This window comes from Lepisma saccharinum, chromosome 20 (genome assembly GCF_977018435.1).
Source record: "Lepisma saccharinum chromosome 20, izLepSacc3.1, whole genome shotgun sequence".
Classification (NCBI taxonomy): Eukaryota; Metazoa; Arthropoda; class Insecta; order Zygentoma; family Lepismatidae; genus Lepisma; species Lepisma saccharinum.
In genome coordinates this window covers 37,474,385-37,500,838 of record NC_139248.1, presented here as the reverse complement: position 1 = coordinate 37,500,838, position 26,454 = coordinate 37,474,385, and the positions used below count along the sequence as shown (strand labels likewise).

Genomic DNA, 26,454 nt, shown 5'->3' with positions numbered 1-26,454 from the left:
TTGTTTGCGTGGAAACTATCACCACTTGAGGTCTGTTGACGCTCGAGCCATGACATTGACACCAACAAGCACTCAGGCAGTAGAGCATTACACCGCTCCTTCTCGAAGACAAATTGCCATTGTGTTGATCCGTTGCAAGTCTGAATCAATGTAGAAAAATCCATATGCTTCTCTGCTTAGCCGACTTCCATGTCGGAGTGCTTATCACAGCGCGCTGAGAAGCCACGGGTCACGGGTTCAATTCCTGGCCTGGGCATGGGTGTTGTTTGTAAGTTATCCTGTATCTATTTCATCATATCATCACTTTTCCTCGTCGTCGCGATTACCTAAGAGGAGAATAAAAGCGACGGTAAATAACAAAATTCAAAACAATCAAATCAAATAGCCTAAACTCACATCGACTTGAGCTGTATAACTTTGAACATTGAATAAGATTTCGTATTATCGTTTTGACCCAACACTGCGATCACTCGATCTTAAAATAATTACTTGGCTTTCTAGTTTGGCCCATCCATTCTTAATACCTTGGAAAACGTGTAAATTGAAACTTGGAAAAAATATTGTTTAGAAACCTTGGAAGGGATTTATAAAAAAAATATATAATACAAACGTTGTTGAAATTTGAGATGTTAAGGGTTCATTTAACATGAATCATAATGTTTATTATAGACTCCTCGTCATGTATGGACTACCATGTGTGTGTGAAGAAGGTAAAACTAGCTCCTACCCATTGCATCGTGCCATCAGAGTATGGAGAAGACCACACCCGTTCACGCTCTTGATGTGTGAACAGCACGCGTCAACCTTCACCAAACCCCATATACCATGTGTGACAAGAAGGCTGTTGAACCCCAGAGCAGCTTCATGCAAGAAGATTTCGAAAAATGCCATCCACTCGAATCAAACCCATTTGTCACGAGTGGCATACAGACGCTCTAACGATTAGACCACCGCTGCTCTTATATATCTTGTTTATATGTATGTATGTATATATGCCTACTATATAATTGTTATGCTACATATATTATCGTTATTGGATGGTGTAGGAATCTTCAGTTTGAACAGGCTATATACAGAGCATTCCCTGGCATTCGCTACGAGTAGTGTTGCCCACGAGACGAGACTTTGGCCTGTCTCGTCTCGTGGAAATACTGTCTCGTCTCGAAAATATTCGTTTGTCTCGGGACACATGATCAATCTCGTCTCGTCTCGAATTTTTAAAAGCCTGTCCCGTCTCGTCCCGTGGGCAACACTAGCTATGAGACTCGGCGGCAAGCTGCCCGGCATCAGCGCTTGTCTTTCCCAATGAACGGGTCAGCGACAGCCGCTTGAGTCGGCTATTAAAATTACAGTTTTCATATTGTGTACTAACCTTGACTACAGAAGGTGTTGAAAATGATGTCCCTCTGCTGCAACACATTCCTGGCATCTTCGAAGGAAATTGACATTTACACGTGCAAGTTCGTCTACTGTAATTCTCCCGATTTTTCGTACAATACTCTCTTTTAACTCACGGATGGTGTGCGGATTGTCTTTGTATACTTTATTTTCCCATTTTTCTTTCCACTTTTATTCAGAACTGACCCTGTTACTCTATACTTTTTTACGAGGTTTAATATAAGCGACTGTCGCGGACCCGTTCACCGGGAAAGACAAGCGCTGATGCCGGGCCGCTTGCCGCCGAGTCTCCTAGCGAATGTCAGGGAATGCTCTGTAGTACGTCAGCCTTGAATGCTTATCTCGAGCTTCTAACGAAAACACCTTAAAAATAAAAATAATTGAGGATGATTCCATCTTACAATAAACGCCAAAACTTTGCTTTGCTAGTGTCAATCAATAATTATCTCTGACAGAAATTCACACCAAAGTTTTTTAAATCTCTGTAAGGGTAAGTAAGCCTGATATTAGCAACATGTCCGGTCTTAAATCTCTAAAGGATGCATGAGTGCAAATTTAGGTCCAGTTCCACGGACAGAGCAAATGTTTTCCGAGTAAATATTTGGCACCACTGCGAACACTGGCACTTTGTGGAACAGTTGCCTGGCTGAATGGAATGCAAATTCCAACGCTCTAATGTGTGTCTCTCTTCGTTGGAAACGTGCCTTTCCGGCAGAGGGCAGGAGTGTTCCGTTTCCTCCATGGATAAAGAGGCAATCAGGAAGCGGAGGTCCTCAAAGGACTCTAATGACACCAAGAACGCATTTCTTGGATTAAATGAATGCAAATTCCTTCGTGACGTCTTGTAAGGTGTGCTTCTAACAGAGGACATTATGCAGACTAAAGCAATGTATGTGTATTTTTGGTAGAGAAAAATTTCATCTCCAGCATCTCATTGTCGCAAATGAGGATGTTTCTTGTGACTTATGGCTTCCCACGTTAAAGTCAACGACTATACTAATTATTATTAAGGCCAAATAGCATAAGAGTTATTTAAATATATCTTTATAAGTTGCTGTCTCAATGAGCGCAACGTTGGTCCTAACTTTCGGGAGGTAATATAGAAAAGTTTTCCAGTCCATAAAATTAGCGTCGCACATAAACATATGTTTTCAAAACGTGGTTTCATTATATAATTGATTAATACGGGTGGATTGAAAAGTTCGTGGCCTGACCTAGAAAATGAGAAGATATTTGGATAAGTTATGTTTTATTTTTCCACGTAATCCCCCTCGAGGGAGATACATTTACGCCACCTCTCCGGTAACGCTGCTATACCACTTTTAAAAAATGATTCCTCAAGGTCTGCAAAATACCCCAGTACAGCACTTTTCACCTCTTCATCCGAAGAAAATCGCTGACCCCCCCAAAACTTTTTCAGGTTTCCAAACAGGTGAAAGTCCGAGGGGGCCAGATCAGGCGAATAGGATGGGTGCGGCAACAGTTCGAACCCACAGGAATGAATTTCTGCCATGGATGCAAGGGACGTGTGAACGCGCACATTATCCTGGTGAAACAACACCTTTCTTCGCAGCATTCCTGGCCTCTTAATTTTAATTTCCTCGCGTAAACGTCGCAGCAGGGTACAGTAGTATTCAGAATTGATAGTCTTTCCTTTTTCCAAGAAATCGATTAAGATAATGCCCCTAGCATCCCAGAATATTGATGCCATAACCTTGTTTGCCGACAAAACCTGTTTGGCTTTCTTTGGGGTAGGAGATCCTTGTCGTTTCCATTGCTTTGATTGTTGTTTTGATTCCGGTGTATGATCGTGCACCCATGTCTCGTCCATAGTCACAAATCTGCCAATAAACTCCTCCGGATCACTTTCAAACAGTTCCAAACAATCACGGGAAAGGGTGAGTCGAGTGCGTTTGTGTTCAACTGAAAGCAACTTGGGTACCCATCTCGCAGACACCTTAGAAAACCCTAAATCGTTCACGATAATGTTTTGTGCTCGCTCATAGGAAATACCCACAGTCTCAGCTATCTCACGGATTTTGATTCTGCGGTCACTCAAAATCAGGTCACAAATTTTATTGACATTTTCTGTTGTGGTCGACGTTGCAGGCCTGCCACTGCGGGGGTCATCTTCAATGCTGTTTCTTCCACGCTTAAATTCAGCCACCCACTTTTTCACCATGGAATACGAGGGCGCGGAGTCTCCAAGCGTCTCTACCATGTCCGTATGAATTTGCTGTGGTGTTAAGCCCTTTTTATGCAGGTACTTAATGACAGCGCGATGCTCTATTTTCTCCATGTCACAAATTTCCGTCACTTCTGCCCACTAAAAGTCCTCACCTGAAATAATAGAGCAATGCAATGAAATGAAATTTTACACAGTGACTACCAAAGGATATAGCTATGCAACTAATGTATGAAACTTAAAATTAAAAGCTTCCTTCCTACTCAGGCCACGAACTTTTCAATCCGCCCTTATGTGAATTGACGTTGAAATGTTTATAATACGTTCATAGTGTTGTACTTTCAGTATGTTTTTTTTTAATCTGAAATACTTATAAATGCGTCAATTTTTTTTTTAGATCTTCACATAGTTTTCATTGAAAATAAAAATTTCCAATCACACTATAACTTTTTTATTTTTGTTATTTTTTGTGCCTTCTCTGGATCATATGGCTAATCGTGAAGATGAGGATGAGTGGCGATTACATGAAATTGATGACAAGTAAAATCCAGGATTTGAACCCGGTAGATTGGATGGCGAGTCCGAAAGTCAAGCACTCAACTAACGCGTTCGGCCACCGAGTTGGCTCTTCTGCAATAATTTTCTCATTTCTTCCCCATATGCGACTAGCCTGGTGGGTGTCCCCTTGAAGCACGTAACCTCCAGTGAGTGTCCATCCTGTCTCTGCTTTTAGCGTTTTTATTATATCGTAAACAAGCTTCTAAAAATGTGATTGGTTGCATCTGCCTACAGTATAAGTAATTTCAAAATTGTTGTTGACTCTCTCGATTGATTGAATTTGAAATTTTGGGAGCGTCAGCACTTAGCCTATTTTGTAACCGGCAAATTATACAGGTTCAGCCCCTTACCATAACTGAAATATAACTAATGTAACATAGCTGTAATGTCGGAGGACTAAAATATTCTTACGTGAGTAAAAGCTGAAGCTGTAAAGAGGCGCTCAGCACACACAAAGACAAAGCACAGGACAACACACACGCAACCATAGGTCCAGATGCCAGAGCCTCCTTACTCTGCAAAATGCATCCAGGGTGTACTTCGTGGACGTGAGGTTGACATTTGGATGTACTAAGTAGAAAGGTCACCCCCTACACCCTTGGATTAATCTCTCATTGACCAAATTATCTAATCAGCATAAAACGATTTTGAATCGGAGTGAAAATATATCATGAATTCCAGATCCTTTCACTTATTTACGTATCGTTCACAAAAGAAAGCATCAACTTTTTCAAATGAAGCAGAAACGGGTTTGGTCTATTCCCATATGTGTTTTGTGACATCTAAGAGCACCCACGCGTCATTTTCATTGAGAGACAACAGACTAGGCAGAAGGGACGATTACTAAGAAAATGAAAAGACTGAGAGAAAATCTAATTTGTCTCTTTTCCGAACCTCTGAGCAAAATGGGCTGGTAAGAGAAATCTTTTAATGAATTTCACTTTCATTGACACGAATGACGTTCCTTCTCTCTAATTACTTTCCATTTCAACGTTATTGTATTACTGTCAAAGGAAGCAATTTATTTATTTCGGTGTCAATAAAGTGGTTCTAAAAAGAACTTCTCGTGACATGGTACGAGGGGCGATCAGGTTGCTCCGACCCTAACGTAGAAGGAATGACGTTATGATTGATTTTTTTATTTTGTTATTGTTTAGTGATCCTTTATATGCTTTCATTCTGAATTGCAAGTCTGAGTAGCGTACAGTTTTCTTTTTACAGGTGTTTAACTGAGTGAAGTTGTGTCAATGTGCCAGAATGGACAAAACTGAGGTGAGAGCGGTGATTACATATTTTGTGAAGAAGAAGTGGACGGTATCCAAAATTCATGAGTACTTGGTGGATACACTACGGGACACTGCTCCTTCATACAGTATGGTGAAGAGATGGTGTCGTGAGTTTAGTTGTGGGAGAGAGTCGTGTGAGGATGAACATGCAGGTGAAGCACCAAAAACTGTCATGACGACCGAAAACATTATCAAAGTCCACGATATCGTGCTGAAGGATCGTCGAGTCACTATCCGTCATGTTGCTGAGATGTGTGGCCTGTCATATGGCACTGTGCAAAACATAATTACCCAGGAATTGCAAATGAAAAAAATTGCTGCAAGATGGGTCCCTCGAAGGACTCTTGCAACAGCACGGTCAGTCACTATACTTGCATTAAAATACTTTTGGCAACAACAACCTTAGACAAAAGGTCACTCAGTGGCGGTAACTGTACACAGATGAACGTTCTCTTTTATCGCCTTGCTCCTTAATTATGCACTTGCTTCCAAAATCCGACACAGACCTGCGAAATTCTGGAGCTGAGTTTACGGCTGAGTGTTGTTTCTTGTGTGAAATATCCCGATGGCGTTGTGGTATTGTCCTCACCTTCTAATCAATGGGTATCTATTTTTTATTGTAGGTTCAGTCCTGGTTTTAAACGTCTTGTGTTATTCTGTAAAAGTGAGTTAATCTCAAAAATTAATTAGCATAGAACGTCAAGCAATAAGTAGCTGTTCATACCTTTCTGTGCATAAGGAGGACTTAAAATTAAATTTATAGAAGCCTCATGTGAGAAATATTAGAACTCATGATATCTGCACAGAAGATTCATTGTTTAAGTTCTGACAAGTAAATGGATGTCTTCTTTCATCGCCAATCTCGCGATTAACCTAAAGAGCTTGAGAAAACCTGTGTTCTCAAGAAGACAGGTGGGCAAGCCATGTGGCACGAATGGGTGATGAAAGAATAGTTCAGATGGACCTAAAGGAAATGGGTAAGGATGGAAAAATTGGATTGATCCTGCCCAGGAGAGGGACAGATGGAAGGCTTATGTTGCTGCAGTCATAAACTTTCGGGTTTAAGAAGGCTAGAGAGTTGGTTAGTTAGAGAACCGGTGTAAAATAAATAAAATACAATTAAAAAGCACAAGAAAAGGCATCTAAGGGAAAGGATGTGTAATGCTAATGAGCGAGTAGAAATGGAGGATGAGAATATGTCTTTCTACAGTCAGGGAGTCTGTGATATTCTGTACTACAGAGAGATGAAAAATATCCAAGCAGAATTTCCCGACCTCTGCTTTCCGTCATCGCTTAGTGCGCCAACCAGCTCCCACATTGAGCCTGGACTCCATTCCTGTCCACCTCCCTGGGGGTTGAGAAGAGGAAGCTTAGCGTCGTCTCAGCCCACGCATTCCCCTTGTCATGTTGTCTCTAAGTAGCTTTCTGACATGTAAGTCCTTTCCAAAGATTAAGATTTATCTCATCAAGATATAAGGGAGAGCCTTGACAAACAGGAAATTTGATCATTGAAGTCAACTGATATAACTCAAACTTTACTGTATTTATTCCTCAAAAATCGTTGCCATGGTACTGAAAACTTGGATGTCAGATTTTCTAGTAAGATATATCTGTATTTAAATCTTTAGTATTCCAAGCTGCATATCTCGTAGAGTACTTATCATGAAGCCATTAGTTACATTTATATTATTTAAAGGCATATTTCATCCTACATCAGATAATAATAACAACAACAAATTTATAAACGTGCCGACCTCCGTTGCGGAGTGGTTAGCATAGGGCTCCACGACTCAGAGTTTCCTTGTTGGGAACATGGGTGTTCTTTGTGACAAGGGAGGTTATCTAAGTGTCCCCCTCCGATTTTCATGAAACTTGGCAGGTGTATAGAGGGGCCCAAAGGAAGAAACACGTATTTTGTTTTTCCTTCGGCTAAAAAACTGTTTTAGGGGGCACCCCCCCTCCCCGCTCAAATGTCAAGATGAGGAGAAATTGAAGTGGGGATCTGACCCCGAAACCACGTAAATATGGCATAGGAAGAAACAGGGGGCATAGGGTCCCTCTATACACCTGTCAAATTTCATGGATATCGGAGGGGGCTCAGGGGTCAGATCCCCACTTCAATTTGTCATCATCTTAATATTTGAGGGGGGTTGCCCCCTAAAACAGTTTTTAGGCGAAACAAGAAAACACGTATTTCTACATTTGGGCCCCTCTATACACCTGCCAAGTTTCATGGAAATCGGAGGGGGACACAGAGGTCATATCCCCACTTCAATTTGTCCTCATCTTAACATTTGAGAGGGAGGGTGCCCCCTAAAACAGTTTTTTAAGCGAAACAAAAAAACACGTATTTCTTCGTTTGGATCCCTCTATACACCTGCCAAGTTTCATAGGAATCGGAGGGAGACACAGGGGTCATTTCCCCACTTCAATTTGTCCTCATCTTAACATTTGAGGTGGGTTGCCCCCTAGAACAGTTTTTTAGCCGAAAGAAAAAAAACACGTATTTCTTCCTTTGGGCCTCTCTATACATTTGCCAAGTTTCATGGAAATCGGAGGGGGACACTTAGATAACCTCCCTTGTGAGTATCAACTTCATCATATCATCGCTAATCCTCATTGTCCCGATTAGCCAAAAGTGGCAGAAAACCGACTCTGAATAACAAAAATCTAATCGTTGCTTAATAATAATTATTAATTATGCAGACATTAATTTCTATACCAAATTGTTCTTCTACGTAATAAATGCAACCACAAAGACATTTCGTAAAAACAAATATTGCAATATAGAAACAATGGAACCTCGTTTCTACGTCTTTCATTCAATACGTCTCTTCTTCCGTACTAAAAATATCATGAAAACATTATGTTTTCTTTTATTCTTACTGCTTTGAGACAAAAGAAGGAATTAGCTAATTTAATTTCCGCCTACCTGGAGTGTTTTGTTGAACCTAAAAGGATTACCCTCAGCAACCTTTCAGCTCAACCTTCCTGCTGAAGGCTTCTGACACCAAAGGGTTCGGTCAAAGCTCAGGGATTTCGAAGAACATGAGCTGGAGGAGAACAAAAGGCTTAATCGTTCTGCTCTGCAATTCTTTTCAACCTTTCTTTGCAATTTACTAGTTCCCTTTGCTTTCGGGAAAAATATACAGATGAAAACCGAAAGCATTCTGAGATGAGTGCATCGTGTTTCGAAAAAGCTTATAATTAAATTACTTTGAACAATCTTAATTTTTCCAACTGAATAAGTTAATGTATTTTATGTTTGGTAATATTTATTCGTATTTTCTTTGATGTTACACACTAACTAACTAACTAACTCTCTAGCCTTCTTGAACCCGAAGGTTTATGGCTGCAGCAATACAAGTCTTCCATTTGTCCCTAAGCTGACAAGTTACATACAGAAGATAAAACTAACTCCGTGTAGTCAATAAAAATTATGACGTTACCAATTCAGAAAAACCAACTACCTAGGTAAATACGTGGGTTAAGTCATAAGTAAAGCCCGGATTTCTATGTAATTATATATTTTTTCCTTTATATGTACAAGCGTGGAATTAAAATATATTGACGAATTACGTCAGTAGAGATGTCACAGTGAAGTTTTATATTACATATTTTTACATATTTTACTAAATGTTACATATTCCTAAGATATGAAATATTTTTTACATAAAACAGTCCTTAACAGGAAAATCCAATGAACTTTTGGCTTACTAGTTAAAAAAGTATCTTCTCACTTCCCCTCCCCATTTCCAGGTCTAGGTACATAGCAGTTCGTTGATTCGCCGCATCGTAACAATTACATCAAGATTCGACAGTGTTTCAGTTTCCAGTTTGTAACATGGAGCGGCAAGCAACACACAGCGAACGAAGAGAACCAACAATGGAAGGCGGCAAGTACAACGCTGAGAGGCACTTACCTTTCATCCGTACATTGTTGTGATCGTTTTGATTTTTGCAGCAGGCTGTGACAAATCTTGAATGAAGTATTGTTAACTCAACCGTAGAATTTCGTATATATATTTCGTCGCCTTTTCATTTTAACCATTGGAGTTTTAAGAAGAGCTTGCCTCAGTATTTAAACAGTGTTTTAGCTGTAGAAAGCTGGAATGGCTCCGCCTACCTCCTCGTTATCTCAAAAGTTGCGATCTTGGATAGCAGTCGATGATGCATTTACTACGGATGGTAAAGTTATTTTTTGTCGAGTCTGCGATAAAAAAGTTGGGTGCACTATGAAGTCTCAATTAGATCAACATGTTCGCACTTCACTTCATGTGAAAAACAAACAACTACGGAGTGAAAGAAGCAAGTTTTACTAACCCAGATGCAAGAGGATTCTTCATTCACTGTGTTTTACAAGGAAATGTGCGAAGCAATGATTGCAGCAAACATCCCTTGGTATAAAATTCAAGTACCGAAGTTCCGGGATTTTCTGGAAAAATATTGTGGCCGTAAACTTCCTGACGAGTCAACCCTTTGAAAGCGATATCTTCCACATTCCTACAAAGAAACTTTAGAATCAATTAGGGCAGAAGTAGGCAGTTCCTATGTGTGGATTTCCATCGACGAAACAACTGATGCTTTGGGACGGTATGTAAGTAATTTCATTGTTGGAACGCTAATTGCTGATTCTCCATCTACACCACATCTCATTGCATGCAAAGTTCTAGAGCGTACTAATCATTCCACCATAGCACGATTTGTGAATGACAGTCTTAAATTGTTGTATCCGGATGGCTTACAAGAAGAGAGAGTTCTTCTCATGTTCACAGACAGTGCGTCATACATGTTAAAAACTGCTACGGCACTTAAAGTGTTTTATCCTAACTTGATCCACTTTACTTGCTTGGCACATGCTCTCCAACGCATTGCTGAGGAGGTGAGAGGCAATTTCCCGGAAGTCAACCAACTTATTTCTTCCACGAAAAAGGTGTTTCTGAAGGCACCACAACGTGTGCAAGTTTACAAGGAACAATTGCCAGATGTACCACTTCCTCCAGAACCTATTCTTACTAGATGGGGCACTTGGATCCGGGCAAGTAAGTTTTACAACGAACATTTTGAAGAAGTGAAATCTGTGCTTGACTCATTTTCGGCGGGCTCAGCTGTATCGGTACGCACTGCTCAAAATCTCTTCAAGGACACCAAACTTGCTTGCGATATGGCATACATAAACAGCAATTTTGGTTGGATTGATACAAGCATAAAAAAACTTGAAACTGTTGGGCTTCCTCTCCTGGAAGCCATGGATATATATGAGGATGCAAGAAAGAAACTGTCTGCTGTTGGAGGAGATGTGGGAGAGAAAGCTCGAAGAAAATTTGACGCAGTGACTGAAAGAAACCCAGCTTACGTCAGCTTATTTACAGTGAGCCGCATTCTCAATAGTGTTGCCCACGGGACGAGACGGGACAGGCTTTTAAAAATTCGAGACGAGACGAGATTGATCATGTGTCCCGAGACAAACGAATATTTTCGAGACGAGACAGCATTTCACAGCATTTCCACGAGACGAGACAGGCCAAAGTCTCGTCTCGTGGGCAACACTAATTCTCAATGGTGAAACAGTTAACCCTCCCAATGATATTTCTCCCGACCACATTCACCTCCTGAAGTACGCTCCGGTTACTTCTTGTGGCGTGGAGAGACGTTTCTCTGCGTACAAGAACATATTATCTGATCGGCGACAAACATTTACTTCTGAACATTTGGAAATGTACCTGGTAACATATTGTAAGTTAAATAATTAAATACAGTGCCTGCCCCAAAATCAAAGGTAACCTGAATTTTTGTAAGTGCTTTTTGAGTGAAAAATTTGGGCAACGAAAATTTATTACTCAACATTTTGAATGGTACCTGGTGACATTGTATATTAAATATTGAATATATTCAAATTGTGGTTAATATAAGAACATAAAAAATACTTAATGTAAGCATTGTAATATTGTAACTTCAATTTTTGTAAGTCTTTTTGAAATAAACATATCCCTTTGTGAGGAAAAAATGTAACAAAAATAGGAAGTAACGTTTGGAATAAATATTTATAGTACATATTTCATTATGAATTTACATATTTTTTACATATTTCATTATGAATTTACATATTTTTACATATTTCAGACATTTTTATTACATATTTATGTACATATTTTAGGGGTTGATATTACATAAAAATCCGGGCTTTAGTCATAAGTCATGGCAACTATTTTTTTCTCGCGAACAGGGGACAACACTAAAAATCTAAGATATGAAAGTGTATGAAATGTACTTTCGAATGAAGCCTTCGGGTGGTGTATGTGAACAAAGATGAGATAATAAGCACGCACCCAAGTTCAGTCGGTGAGTGACAGCGTTCAAAATGGAGGTCATGAAGCAGGAGCAACGTTCGTAAGTTAAAATAGCAGTTCTCCGCGACAGAAATGCATGGGAATTCCATACAGAGCTACGGGAAGAACTGGGTGTGCATGCCATGCCCTATCGAACAGTGGATAATCTGGGCGAATACTTTAAGGTTGTTGAACAGTGTAGTCTTGTGTACTTGTTGTTCATACCATAATAAAACACTGCTGTCCAACGTCTTGTGTTCTGCCTCTTCCCTACGAGAGTCTCCTGAATTCAGACTTCATCTGATAGCTTCATTCGAAGGTTCATTCCATACACTTTCAAACGTATATCTTAGATTTTTCGTGTTGTCCCCCGTACGCCAGAAAAAAATAGTTGCCATGACTTATGACTTAACCGACGTTCGAACGCGGTCCACGTAACGCCTGGAATCATCCCTCTTGCCGGCGGAATTGAATATGCATATGGACTCAAGTCGAGCGCATATATTTATTTTAAACCACAAGTAAAGTAACCAAGTACGAACTCATCTCATGGAAGATGTAGGAGATGTCCACGTACTGTAACACTAGAGTACTGCATGTAACCACTGCATGTAACCACTCGCTCGCTCGTACGCGCTCCAGTCTCCCATGATCGAGCGTTTGCAATGGAATATTATTTTAATGTGACGATAATCGTAAACACATATACGTAAAATATCCGTCCTGCCAGTTTCAGTCCACAGTCATATGTTCCATTGATAAGATAGACTAAACTGCATTTTAACTTGGAGATGATGACTATATTTACTAAAGTTTCAATTTCACTGCGTCTCTCACTTCACGATCCATATTTGAGGGGCCACTACCATGGATAAATTACGGTTATACGTGTACTGCTGGGCTTCGAGTGTACACGTATACCGTTCATTATGCCTGTTCGAGCATTATTTGCTCCGTACACTATCTAGCGTCGTCCGTGAGAACTATTTGGCGTTCATACCAAATGCTCTCCTTGCAACACACTAAGCCACACACATGTACACAGCTTTTGATAAAGTTCGCTTAAGCCCGCTTTTGACGAAAGCATTTTCCTTAGGTGCCATGACCAAAATACTACCGTGTAAAGCGAAAAATCTTATGACATTTCAGATGCCATGGCATATTCCATGGCATTTCACAAGGATAGGATCAGTCCTATTTCCGTAGCATTTTTCGTAGCATAACCAATCAGAAGCGACCTCTAGGTCACGAGTGCAGTTTTAATGGCGGCCGCGTGGATGTAAACAACATATCACTTCACATTTTTAAAACAAGATAAGTATTCAACCGAGAGGAATTACGCTTCGAATTAAATGGTTTTAGGTATAAAACAATGGCGCTTCTTAAATACATAATTTACAACGTTTACTGTACACGTATGGAAGAATATTTTAGGTATTTTCAATTGTAAACACCGTACACTCGCCATATATGGTGTAACTCGATGTGCCTATCGTGCTGTATGTATCATACAATGTAATCTCAACAGCTGACCGAAATGTTCCATGAAATGCTTTAGTGTAAAGTGCTATCTGCTATAAGATTTTTGGAAGCATTTACATAGCATTTATGCTAGCAAAAATGTTAAAGGGAATGCTTTCGTCTAAAGCCGGCTTTAGAAAACGCCTCCTCACACTTCTGCACGAATTTGTTTTCACGTAAGAATCGTTCATGGAATTTACTTGTTCTTAAATGTACTTACGTTGGTACATTACAATAATACTACACTCAACACTACCACTTATTACCTTAGCAAACTACACAGAGATCAATATAAATCCACGATACATCCACTCGCATGAAAGCAAATACTGACATTCTTGGCATACAGAGAAGGTGGCGACGGGAATTTGTTCTCGATAGTACAGGGTGTTTCACTCGCTCTCGGCCCCTGATTTTCGCTTATAAAAACCAAACTATTGGTCTTAATGTAATGAAATTTGCTACGAACATACCTTGGTGTATAAGTATGGCGACGTCACAGCGAGTGTTGGAAGTGGTCCCCATTTAGCATCAATATCACACGCCACTCCATGTTACAGAATGCAGCCACCAACACATCAGGAGTCACAGCATCAATTTTCCGCCGAATGCTGTCTTCCGCCTGCTTTAGACGAAAGTTCTTTCCTTATTATTTTTCTTAACATTTATGCCATGACTAAAATACTACCGTGCAAAGTGAAAAATCTTATGGCTTTTCAGATGCCATGGCATATTCCATGGCATTTCTGAGGGATAGAACCCGTCCTATTTCCGTAGCATAACCAATCAGAAGCGACCTCTAGGTCACGAGTGAAGGTGTAATGGGGCCGCGTGAGATGTAAACAATGTATCACTTCAAATTTTTAAAAGCTGATAACTATTGAACCAAGAGGAATAACGTTTCGTATAAAACGTTATTAGGTATAAAACAATGACGCTGCTTAAATACATACTTTACAACGTTTATTGTACACGTATGGAAGAATAATTTAGTTGTTTCAATTGTAAACACCGTCCACTCAGCATATATGGTGTAACTCGACGTGCCATTCGTGCTGTATATGTTATACATTGTAATCGCAAAAGCTAATCGAAAAGTTACATGAAATGCTTCCGTGTAAAGTACCATCTGTTATAAGATTTTTGGAAGCATTTACAGAACATTTATGCTAACAAGAATGTTAAAGGAAATGCTTTCGTCTAAAGCCGGCCTTACAGTTCCATGATAGTCCGTGGTTTGTTTGCGATAGACATTTCCTTCAGCATGTCCCATAGGAAGAAATCCTGTGGGGTAAGATCAGGCGATCTTGGTGGCCAATGTCCATTGGAAATGACACAATCTACAAAGAATAACACAATTTCTTGCATGCTGGCGTTGGAAGTGTGGAAAGTGGCGCCATCCTGCTGAAAATAGTAATTTCGGAGTTCCTCGTCATCCTACTGACGTTGTGTCAAAAAAGATGGTGCCAATAATGGGACGAAAATGACGTCACTTAGCTTTCCATACACCAAGGTATGTTCGTAGCAAATTTCATCACATTATGAATCGGGTAAACTACTTTTTGCGGACGACTTCAAAATATACAAAAGAATTTTCAGTTACAGTGACTGTACCGAGTTACAAGCGGACATAAACAGTCTTGTGGGATGGTGCGAAAGCAACAAACTAATCTTAAATAGCGAAAAATGTTACCAAATGTCATATACTCGAAACACTACATCAATAAAATACGACTATTGCATAAATAAACAAAAATTAAAACGGGTAGAAACAATCAAAGATCTAGGAGTTCTGTTTGATTCTAAATTTACATTTCACGCGCACGTTAACTTTATAACAAACGAGGCTTACAGACTTCTGGGATTTATAATGCGTACATGCAAAGAGTTCAAAAATGTCGGAAGCTTAATGATGCTTTATAATGCTTACGTTAGAGTGAAAATTGAATACGCAAGCATAGTGTGGCACCCTCAAACCCAGCAAGATATAAACAAAATAGAACAAATTCAAAGTAAATTCTTAAGACACTTAAAGTACAAACTAGATGGTATATACCCTCAAATGGAATCCCGTGAGAACCTTCTCAGATATTTTAACTTAACAACTCTCAACAACAGACGCATCATGCATCAGCTCATTTTCCTCCACAAAATTTTAAATAATCTCATTGAAGCTCCTTTCGCCCTGTCACAGCTCGACTTCTACGTCCCCTCAAGCAAACTACGACCAAGAAGGCAACTCTTCAGCCTTCGTCGTAATAGAACCAACGCTCTGACAATATCCCCAATTTGGAATATGTGTAAAACATTTAATGATACCATCAAAAGTGAAAACAGTGTGGACTTATTTTGCCCGACCGCAATTTTGAAAAGAAATATACTAAAATTACATAAATTACGATAGAACCTAAGATTTATATGTTTGTTAAATGTTTCTGTCTATATACTACATTCATCTGTGCAATATTTCAATAATGTTATCACAAAATTATTGTATAATGAACGTCATTAATGGGTAATATACCTGTTGCGTTTGAATTTCTGAAATAAATAAATAAATAAATAAATAAATAGTTTGGTTTTTATAAGCGAAAATGAGGGGCCGAGAGTGAGTCAAACACCCTGAACGTTGACCACAGTTAGCTCTATTGCAGTGTTCCGCAGTGTGCTTACCGGAGAGAAACTTGACCAAACCTCGACTTGGATAGCTTTGAAATGAGTTATGCGTTCGAATTGAAGAGGACAGTTGTGTCCGATTTTGTCGGCAAGCAGTATGCTTCCAGCCGCTACGCGGGCCGCGTTCGAGTTTGCACAATAAGCAAATTAAGGCAACTGCATAAAGTAATCAACATTTTTCAATACCTTTATGGCCGGATTCCGAAAACGTGTGTCTTTGTTATAATTTTCTGCGAAAATTTTTTAATCAATTTTTGTGAAAACTGCAGCATCAAAGCCGAGGTCTCGTCTATTAAGAGCAAACGGGATGTACTGGGTGTATACAGGCACAACTTAACGACTAATTTGGTTTTCCCGATTTAACGTCAGTTTGTGTAAAAATTAAAATTAGATTATTAGGGGAAGTAAGTAAGTCAATAAACTATCAATGCAATTATTAAGTATTGGATATCATTATGTTTTTGTTTGTTACATTGGTTGATCAATGGAGATATTCATAATGGAAGCTGTAAGTTGAACTGTTGAACAGTAAATTCTTTATTGAATTCAATTACTAATCTGCGTTCATATTAGCCTGTGTGAATACACGACAGTAATAAGTAGAGTCCGGATTTGTATATAATTACATATTCTATTCCTTTCTACTGTAGATACATACTTGAACAGGAAAATGTCAACAAATTATATAACTGACATGATTTTGCTTAGTTTTAATGTTACATATTTTTACATATTTGCCAGAATATTACATATTTTACATATTTTCTAATTTACTTTACAGAAAACAACATATTTTGGTACTTTTTCCTATCTCTATCCTTTATCCTATATTTTGGATCTCTGAAACAAGATGAAGAAAATTTGTAGGTAAGGATGTCGAATCGACCCTTACCAATAGAAACATGTATCATACATCGTTGGAAAGGGTATGAATCAACAATTTCAGAAATGTAGGATATAGGGTGAGGAAACAATTGGAAGTGAAAAAAACAACCTAGTTTTAAGTTTGTGGAACCTCCATTATAAATAAAACATAATGAACGTAATTTAGGTGCAGATGAAAGGCTAGATGCCTAAATTGTTATTTTAGGCTTGTTAGGTGTAGTTAAATTTCGCATAAATAATACATTTGCAGTGTATTTATGCTAAGAGAACCAAACCTAACAGACCTAACCTAACAACGTAGGCATTCCTCGAGTGACGTCACAACGCAAGGTTGTCCTTATTTTGTGCGATAAGGGAGACAAGTGAAGTCAGGGTCTCCCTTATAGCACAACGCTAGGATAACCTTGAACAATATAATCACCAAAAAACATATATTTGCCAAACAAATTGTGGAAAAACAATTTAAATTAAGGAAAATAATTTACATCTATTAAAAAATAGAAACTTCAATATCCAAAAATAAAATAAAAATCATAAATACGGATGAATACACGAAATAAAGAAAGTTGAATCCTAGTGGAAATTCGCATACATATCCACGTTAAAAAACAAAGTTCGACCTGGCAATACTGTGTTTACAACATAGAAATACGATAAAGGAGAGCTCCTGTAAGTAATGTAAGAAAGTTTATATTTTTTCACAGGTCAGGAACTTGTAATTGAAAAATGCACAGCGCCAAATCGAAGCACGAATTGAGTGCTACGAGTGAACATATTTTTCTTTGACGACGAAACTGTAAAACTCAAGGGTCGATTGTGCAGTGTAGCCAATTTGTAGCTCATATGATGTCATATTTTCTAATCAATGAGATGCATAGTGCTTACGGTCACCTGAAATGGACTGCCAAGTCGAAAGACAGACTGAAGATAAAAAAAAATACGGTAACTGTTAATTTTATCGAAAGATGCTGGAGTTTCACGGAAGTGTATGACAGCTGAAAACGTGGAAAAGTACCCAGTGGTTCAGTCTGCAACAAACCATAAGTAAGTCCTGTATGCATTAATTATTCTTGAATCTGCCCCTACATTTACATATTCTACAAGAATTTGAGATGTGAAAAGTAATTAATAGTTGACAAAATTGGTTTCTTAAATATGTACACGTTGCTGTGCTTTTTTGAGTTTATATATTTGATACAAATTTTAATTTGAACAACTTAGGTCCTTAAAATTATGTTGAACATGTTCGAATAAAATAAATATATAGCAGAATTCTTTGATACTACATATTTAGCTACATATCCTTTTGATAATACATATTCAGGTACATATTTTATCCATTATTGTTACATATTTATGTACATATTTTCTACTTTGATATTACATAAAAATCCGCGGTCTACAAGAGAGTGTGGTCACTTATGTAACTTTCTTTATCACCAAATAACATTCCTCTCAAAACAATTCGGAATGAGATGCAAGAGGGAATTTTCAGAAATATTTAGTCACAGCACAGGGCTGAGTGGGATAATTAATCTTCTCTTAAAATCTCTTAATTGTATATTCTTTGTTACATTCCTTGTGTTGTTCTTCCCATTCTTAATTATTTCTATTGCATTATTGGCAAGCAGTGGCGTCTCGTGGCCTCAAATTTGGCCGGGGCTTATTTTTTAAAGAATTTAAAATATAATGATAATTCACATGAATTACAAAAAAAGGTACTTTTTTCTTCTAGACTACAAAACTGGACTTACTTTTTTGAGAGAATTTAAAATGTAATGACAAATTACATGAATTACAAAAAAACGGGTATTTATCTTCTTCTAAACTACAAAACTGGACTTATTTTTTTAAAGAATTTAAAATATAATGACAATTCACATGATTACAAAAGAAACAGGTATTGTTGTGAAACATACCTTTCTATGAACGTTGATTCCTGTTGTTCTGCTCAGCAAATTTTGTTATTACTTTTTCGTTGAAGCCCTCTATGTTTGAAATGTATTCTATCTCTATTGTAAGCAAGTGCCAAGGCTTTGATCTGTCTTGTCTCATTGCATTTCTTAAGCAGGTTTTAATACGCTTCAATGTGCTGACACATCGTTCAGATTCAGCTGTTGCCACTGGAGTTATTATATGTTTGTCATTTTTACTGTTTCTGAAAAGGTACCCTCTAAATAATTCTAAATAAAAAATGAATGCAATCTACTGATAGAGTTTATGTTTTTCAACTCTTCTCTACAATAAAGAACACGAAGTTCCCTTTAGTTTTCCCTCTTCTATGAAGGGATAATAAATCTGGGAAGATGCCTCTGTTTAAAGATTGTTCTCTTTCATTATGTTCTCGTAGAGCAAGTTCATGTCGACCACAGAATTTTAAGCAATCAATAATTCTATTTAATATATGCCTATTTTTCCGGACAAATTCATTGTGTCTTGTAATTAACAGCCTATGTCCTTCATCAATTTGTGTTCGAACATCAACCCTGCCAAACTCACTCAAACATAGCGAATGAAAGCCACCAAAACACTACAGAACAACACGCGAGATCCAACGCGACGCAACGGAGCTAGCCCCCCCGAATCAGCACTCAAATCCATTGCACTCTCCCCTCCTCTCTCTGCTAGCATGTGACCTTCACTGTAGCGTAAGAGCCGCGCGTCAGGCTAAGTTTGCAGCAGGTTTTATGTATCAATCCGCGCGAGAACTGAGCTCAGAATCTTCCGTGCCAGTCTTTCCTCAACCGCCGAGCTGCTTACATCGCAGACACAATATTGCCAACCGCACAACACATCAAAACCCGCATGCATGTCAAGTGGAATGTATTTTTGCTTCTCATTGTCTCCTGAAACATAAAATTTTAAAAGTACTTTCTGCGCATAGATTATTTAATAAATGTGTCATTAATATAAGAGCGAAATAACTTCTAAACATCAGAGCATGTGTGTATATTTCGAGCACGCAAAAATAAAAATAAACAAAGATAAAAGTAAACAACGATAGGCCCCTCTTGAATTTAATGACAAATTATTGTTTTTGGTTTAGAAAGAAATACATTTATGAAAAACGTGGTTGCTTCGTCCGCAATACATCCGTTCCTGTAAGACACACGCAATTCAAGTTATACCACCAAAAAAGCATGATTTGTTATTGGTGATATATACAATCAGGTGCATTGTCTGTCGCTATTACTCTGGTTTCAATTTATGAATCACTTCACTAAACCAGGATTCAAATCTTGGTCTGTCCATTTCTTGCGGATAATCACCCTTCCCTTTCTTTGCGCGGAACAGTAAATATGCGCCTTCAACAAAGCTTTCATTGCCGCCAGTGTGTGAAACAATAAGCCTCCCCCTTCCCCTCATCGTTGGTTTCTTCAGCCCTGGCGGTGGTTTTGCATGGTGGTATCCTTCCATGTTTTATTCCCCCTTCCCCACCCACCAAGTTGAAGGACGTCTCGTCCAAATAATAAACATGTTTCTTCGCACTGCGATATCTTTTAATACCGCGGAGATTCTTTTGTCGTCAAAAAACAAACAATCGTTTCCTCTTGCTAAACTCAAACAGCAAATCATTCAACACCCGTGATACAATTCGTGCGCACATTGACGGCAAATCACCTCACGCCCTGTTTTACTTTGATCTTGTTGCCGCAAGGAGGATTATGCATTCAAAACAACTTGCTTGTCTTTGAAGAGCATTTCCCTTCGGACGAAGTCCAAAATAACATTCGAGTAAAACCGCGCGCTGAACAGTAGATTCAGCCATTCTGCAACGCATTCAGTTTCGCTCGACTCGCTCTAAAGTTTCAGTGTCTCTTCAACGCAATACACACTGCAGCTGGCGAATCTACGGTTCTAAGTTTGTCTGCACAGTGATTGCAACCAATTAAGTCCATACCTGCTAATGGATGTATTATTTTGTCTGTATATTACAAATTAAATAACTGTTTTCTTGCAAGTATGCAGTTGCGTCGGAATAGAACCCGTCTCAGTGGAACTATGTTCTTGCGCGCACGTTTGGATCTACTTATGCGAAAACCTGCTGCAAGGTTGACTTGACGAGCGGCCTTCCTTTGCCACGTGCCCCGGAAAACGATAATTAACATCAATGCCGCTAGGAGCGCTGTCGTATCCATTGCAACAGACGATGAATTTACGTGGGTAAAAATCGCCTTTAAAAAGACTGTGTGATAGTTATGCGTTATGGTGATTGATAATTACGTGAATACGTCTGTTTTTCTTTAGGGGCTAAGCCCCGGAAGCCCCAAGGGACGAGACGCCACTGTTGGCAAGTGTCTTTTGTAAGAGCTGTTCGTAAGGCTCAAACGCACCCGCTCTAACAAAGACAACTCAGTGATATTGTTTCAAGAAGAAACAGAGATATACCTAGACGGAAAGTTGAAATATTTCATTCTTACGATGATATGTTGTCTTCATCGGTGAACAGGGATGAATGAAAAATTCGTCGTAAGAGCGCTGTGACTGTGAAACGGCGTTAATTTGGCTATAGTTTCTATGTTGAACCGGCCGCTACATTTCCAAAAACAAGATTAACTCTTATTTTCTTGATTAATTATTGATTCATCATTAGTTTAAAAGTTTCGTAACATATTTCTGGCTGTTTGGGGCTTCAATTGCTCTCAGTAGCGATTGCAATTTTAAAAGTTTGCAGTAAAATAGAGCCCGATGCATAATCGTTCATATCAGCAATTTTCCCCACACAAGTAACTAGAATCCTGTGATGAAATTAAATTTCTGTAATTGGCGACATTTCATAATTAGAAAATATATCGGTGTTTGTATGTGAGATTAAGTGTATAGCAAACTAATAGCCAACATGAAATGTTGACATTATATGCTGGTTCCTACAAAATATTAAATGTCAAATGTGTAATCTATGAATGAGTAAATATTGCTATTTAGCAAGCTAATAGAGTTATTATTAACAACACTTATTTCCACTTGAGTCGTTCAACGAAATGTTGCATTCAATGTTAATGTACTAACTGAAAAATATAATTAATATTCATCGCATAAATTAAGTTAGCAGCATTCATTTACGTTTTCGATCCAGGATGTATATTTCAATGTACAGGGTGGCCCAAGATTGATTTATTGATTTGGTTTATTTTAATTCGCGTTTTGTGCCTCTTGGCTAATTTGCGAAGATGGGGATGAGTGATGAAATGATGAAATTGATGAATGGACATTCACAAACAACCAAGCCCGAGCGGGATTCGAACCCGGAAACCTTGGGGGTGGCCAAAGAAAGGTAACCGAACACATAAGGGCCACCCTGTTATATTGTTTTTGTGTTTGTGTCTTTTATGTCTTTCTGCAATTTTTGCTATGAGGAATATACAACCGCAAAGAACACATCCGAATCCGGGAACTTAGGTGGCCTGATCGGTAGTGTACCACTTGACTTGTTCGGTTACCAAGCCGGTTATGTTTCATCTGAAAGCAACAAGGTCAATGTTCGCCTATTCCTTTGTAGCGTCGAAGGATAACAGACACACTTCCAAGTGGAAAATATAAAGTGGAGAAGGAAAAATAGAAGTATATGTCTTCAGCGAGTATTAACTCTGAAATTTACGCGGTTAACGTAAGGTTCATTATGTTATTGTTTTAATACACGTATAAAGAATAACAATAATATTATTAACGCACAAAAGGTTGATATCAAAATAGAGAAGATTACTGACGGATTCAAGGTTTTTTTTTGTGTGTAATCGAATGACCTGTCTTTTTTCCTGCTAGCTACTAGGTTAATTCAAGGTGGATTCTTAGTTTCAGGATTTACTCTTAGACCCTTAAGGTAGCAGCAGCCGTCATTTACTACTTTGTACATTGACAACTTATTGTTACATTGTTAATTCACGGGAGAGATATATCTGTTCAATTTGGTAAGTACGAACACAGCCAGCTCAATGGGTGAGCGTTGACATCCGTGGTGTAATGGTTATCACAGTGCACTAAGACGTTGTCTTGGGTTCGAGTCATGAATGTTTGTGTTTACCTGTCCTAAATGAAAAAGTAGGAAAATTTAGTGAAAGCGATATGAACAGATTTGAAAGAGAATTGTAGGACAAACTGCCGCTTAGGAGTTTCACTTTTTAAAAACAAAAGCATTGAGCAGTCGACTTTTGCTTTCGTTACTAAAGTTCCTGGGTTCGAGTACCACCCTGGGATTGAGTATTCTTTGCGAGTGTCCTATCACCAATTTCATCACATAATCTCTCATTCTCATCGTCGCGATAGCCAAAAGTGGCAGAAAAGAATTACTGTTCAAAAAAGGCAATGGATGATAACCGGGTTCATAGGAAATGCTAATGTATGCTTGCGGTTAGTGACTTACTCTACATGATTTTCCGTAAGTTGTTTTATTGTATTTAGGGGTTGACATCTTTCGTTGATTTGGACCCTGGTAAGTGTAGAACTCGATCTTGCAATCTTGATTGATCGATTGACTTGCTTTATATTACTTCGCTTCTTGTGCCACTTTTGGCTAATTTGCGAAGATGGGGATGAGTCATGATATGATGAAATTGATGAATGGACATTCACAAACATCTATGCCCAGGCCAGGATTCGAACCCGGTACCCCTTGGGGTCTTGTAAGGAGATATGCAGACCGCTTACGCTAAATGCACCACATTGGCGTAGTAGTAACATCGTCGCCTTGTAATGAAGTGGTCCCGAGTTCAATACCCGGTGGAGGCACATAGTGATTTGGATCCTACTGTAGGTACAGTCCCGATTGGCCTTCTGTGCATAAAGTGGACTTAAACTCAATCTTAGTATTTAGTAATTTGCCTAGTTGTCTTAGAAGAGTAGAGAGAATTGGCGTTTGGTATTAAGTCAGTTTAAATGTATATTGTATGTTTGATTTGTTATCTAGTTCGCTATCATGTCACGTTTGTCTAATCGCGACGATGAGGACGAGTGATGATATGATGAATTTGATGAAGAGATACCCTTATCCAGGCCGGGAATCCTGCTATCGTAGTTTAGCCTGTATAAGTACTTCGAAATGTATCGTCTATTTTGAACGTCTAAAGGGGCAACAAGATATAAGGCCTTTTAACTGGCGCTCGATCTGTATATGAGTTCAACGATTTCTCCCTCCCACGTTCGCAGTTTTTCCTCCGAAGAAATTGCTCGTAGGCGGGATGAAGCGTTGAACTCCAGCAGCGGAGTTAATTGTTTTAACTTTTCTATTTCTGCAAAAATAAAAAATAAACAATTTACGAAAAACTATAAAGTCATTCGAGTGAACTCATCAGTTAATTGAACACCCACATGAGGATAGAAATGTCATTTGCTGTCCTTTCATAATTCATTCACCTGAAATTCGTTCTGGAAAAAGTAAGTAGGTGAACAGGGAACATTGCAAAATCCAAAGTTTTTAATGTTATCACTGCTGACGAAAGTCCGCAAATCTATCTGCTTGGGTATCAACTTCCGTGGCGGAGTGGTTAGCGCAACACTGTACGACGCTAGGTGTCCCGGGTTCAAATCGCGCCCTGGGAATGGGTGTGCGTTGTGTCGTGTTATTCCTTCATAGATTTCATCCTATCATCACTCACCCTCAACGTCGTGATCAGCCAAAGGTGTCAGAACAGCAACGTTAAATAACAAAATTCAAATCAAATCAAATCCATCTGTTCGGGTATGTTATGGGTATCTCTAAAATTTAACATGGTGAATAACACATCAATGACAAAATTTGTCAACTAGAATTTGATACCCAAACTAACTAAGGGCAGGGAAAACATCTTTAATAATTTTAACAATCTCTTAGAGTAAAATATCAGAAGCCGATTTCCGGATCGGAGTGGTTAGCGAAGCGCGCTACAACTCTTGTGGTCCCGGGTTCGAATCCAGAACTGAAGATGTGCTTTCTTTGTCAGTGTCCATTTATAAATGTCATCATATCATTACTCATCCTCATCGTCGCGATTACTCAAAAGTTTCAGGAAAGTGTCGTTAAATAACAAAAATCAAATCAAACTAAAATATCACACAGTGACGTATGTATTAATATATCATGTGCAGAACCATCTAGAAAATTACCGTCTAATACATACATATATATATATATGTATGAAAAGCTATAATGTGGATAGTGCCGTGCACTTCACAGCGTTAGTTGATTGCTTAAATTACCCACTGATAACGCATGCGTGAAAATATGCTAAAATATAACAGATTACTAAAAGAAAGATGAAACTATGCACATTATGAACTTTCCTATCAAATTTATTTATTTATTTATTTATTTCGTGTTCTTGTACATGGTGAAGTTAAGCGCTGTGAAGCCTTTTCTTCAACTTGACCATGTTTAAAAAAAATATTGTTTACCATGATGTCCTATGCATACTGTGAAAGTTGCCTGTGTTCTATTAACAAATGTGTGTGCGTGTGTCGCCAGCTTCGTTGACAAGTTGTACAGTCACGGACACGTGTGGGTTGTATAAAACCCCATTTACTTTCAATGGTCCCATTACAACCCAGAAGAGTATGTGACTGTACCAGAATCCCACTGTCAAGAATCAATATAGCTTCAAGTTGTTCTTGCAGTTGATGTTCCAATTACTGGCACGGACTTATTTTCCTCTCCTCACTGGTTGTCAAACGAAACTAACAAGAAACTTGTTTTTTTTTTCCTTTCCTTTCCTTCGTCCCGTTCAGGGTAACACTCCACCCCAACCCCCGCTGAGAAAGACAAACGTCAACAAACCAATTCACGTTTGAAAGGACTTTCTACGACTGGCTGCCTGCTGTATCTTTCCTAAAGTACTAAGTGGTCCGGCAAAAAACATGTCATGGCGATACCAAACAAGTACTCGTTATTTTCTTAAGCTATAAATAGACTGAAGAGTTACATACAAGTTACTAAATAACTACGCAGAAGAATTACAAAGTTGAATTTTAAAGTTTATTTATTCCTTATATATTATTTGCTCTCGCATTGTAAAAATAATCCCATTAAACTGATGAAAAGGTGAGTATCAGAGGGTCATTCTCAGAAAAATCAGAAATTTGTGATTGTTTTCTATTTTGAAAACATATATTGTGAGAGTGTTTCTATTAAAAAATTCTTTGTATAACGGAGAAATACATAGAAGTTTCGCATTGAGTCAAACAACATTTTTTTTTAAAAAAAATTGTTCTAAATAACCTGAATTGTCACGTCCGTGGCCCGTTATTGTTTCACTATTATAAAGTGTTTTATTTCATACGTCACGCACCCAAAACATTTTAATTCATTCCTTCATTTCATACGTCGAGTTTCACCGGGTGCCGTGGTATTTTCGTAGCTTACTTTTTCTCTATTTGCTTGTTCTGCGCAACTAGAATATCTTGTGTGAGATAAATTTGTATCTTCAGTTCAATTATCACGTTGGTCATCGTAGCAGGGTCATTCCAAGCCATTTCAACGAGGTCAGGACACCCACCAACTCTGATTTCGATGAAATTTGATATACACCCTTCGTTTATGGTTGAAAGAAACCCCATAATTTTTTTTCACTCTATCTCAAACAGTTTTCATTTTACAGCACTTTGACATGTCATCAAATAAGTGCTGTCTGTCACTCTTGAGACCCTC

General features: G+C 38.5%; 1 pseudogene; it reads left to right on the top strand.

Moving 5' to 3' along the window:
• The window catches only part of LOC146003424 (neuropeptide SIFamide receptor pseudogene), a 302,588-nt pseudogene that overhangs the window by 147,940 nt on the left and 128,194 nt on the right, over positions 1–26,454 (top strand).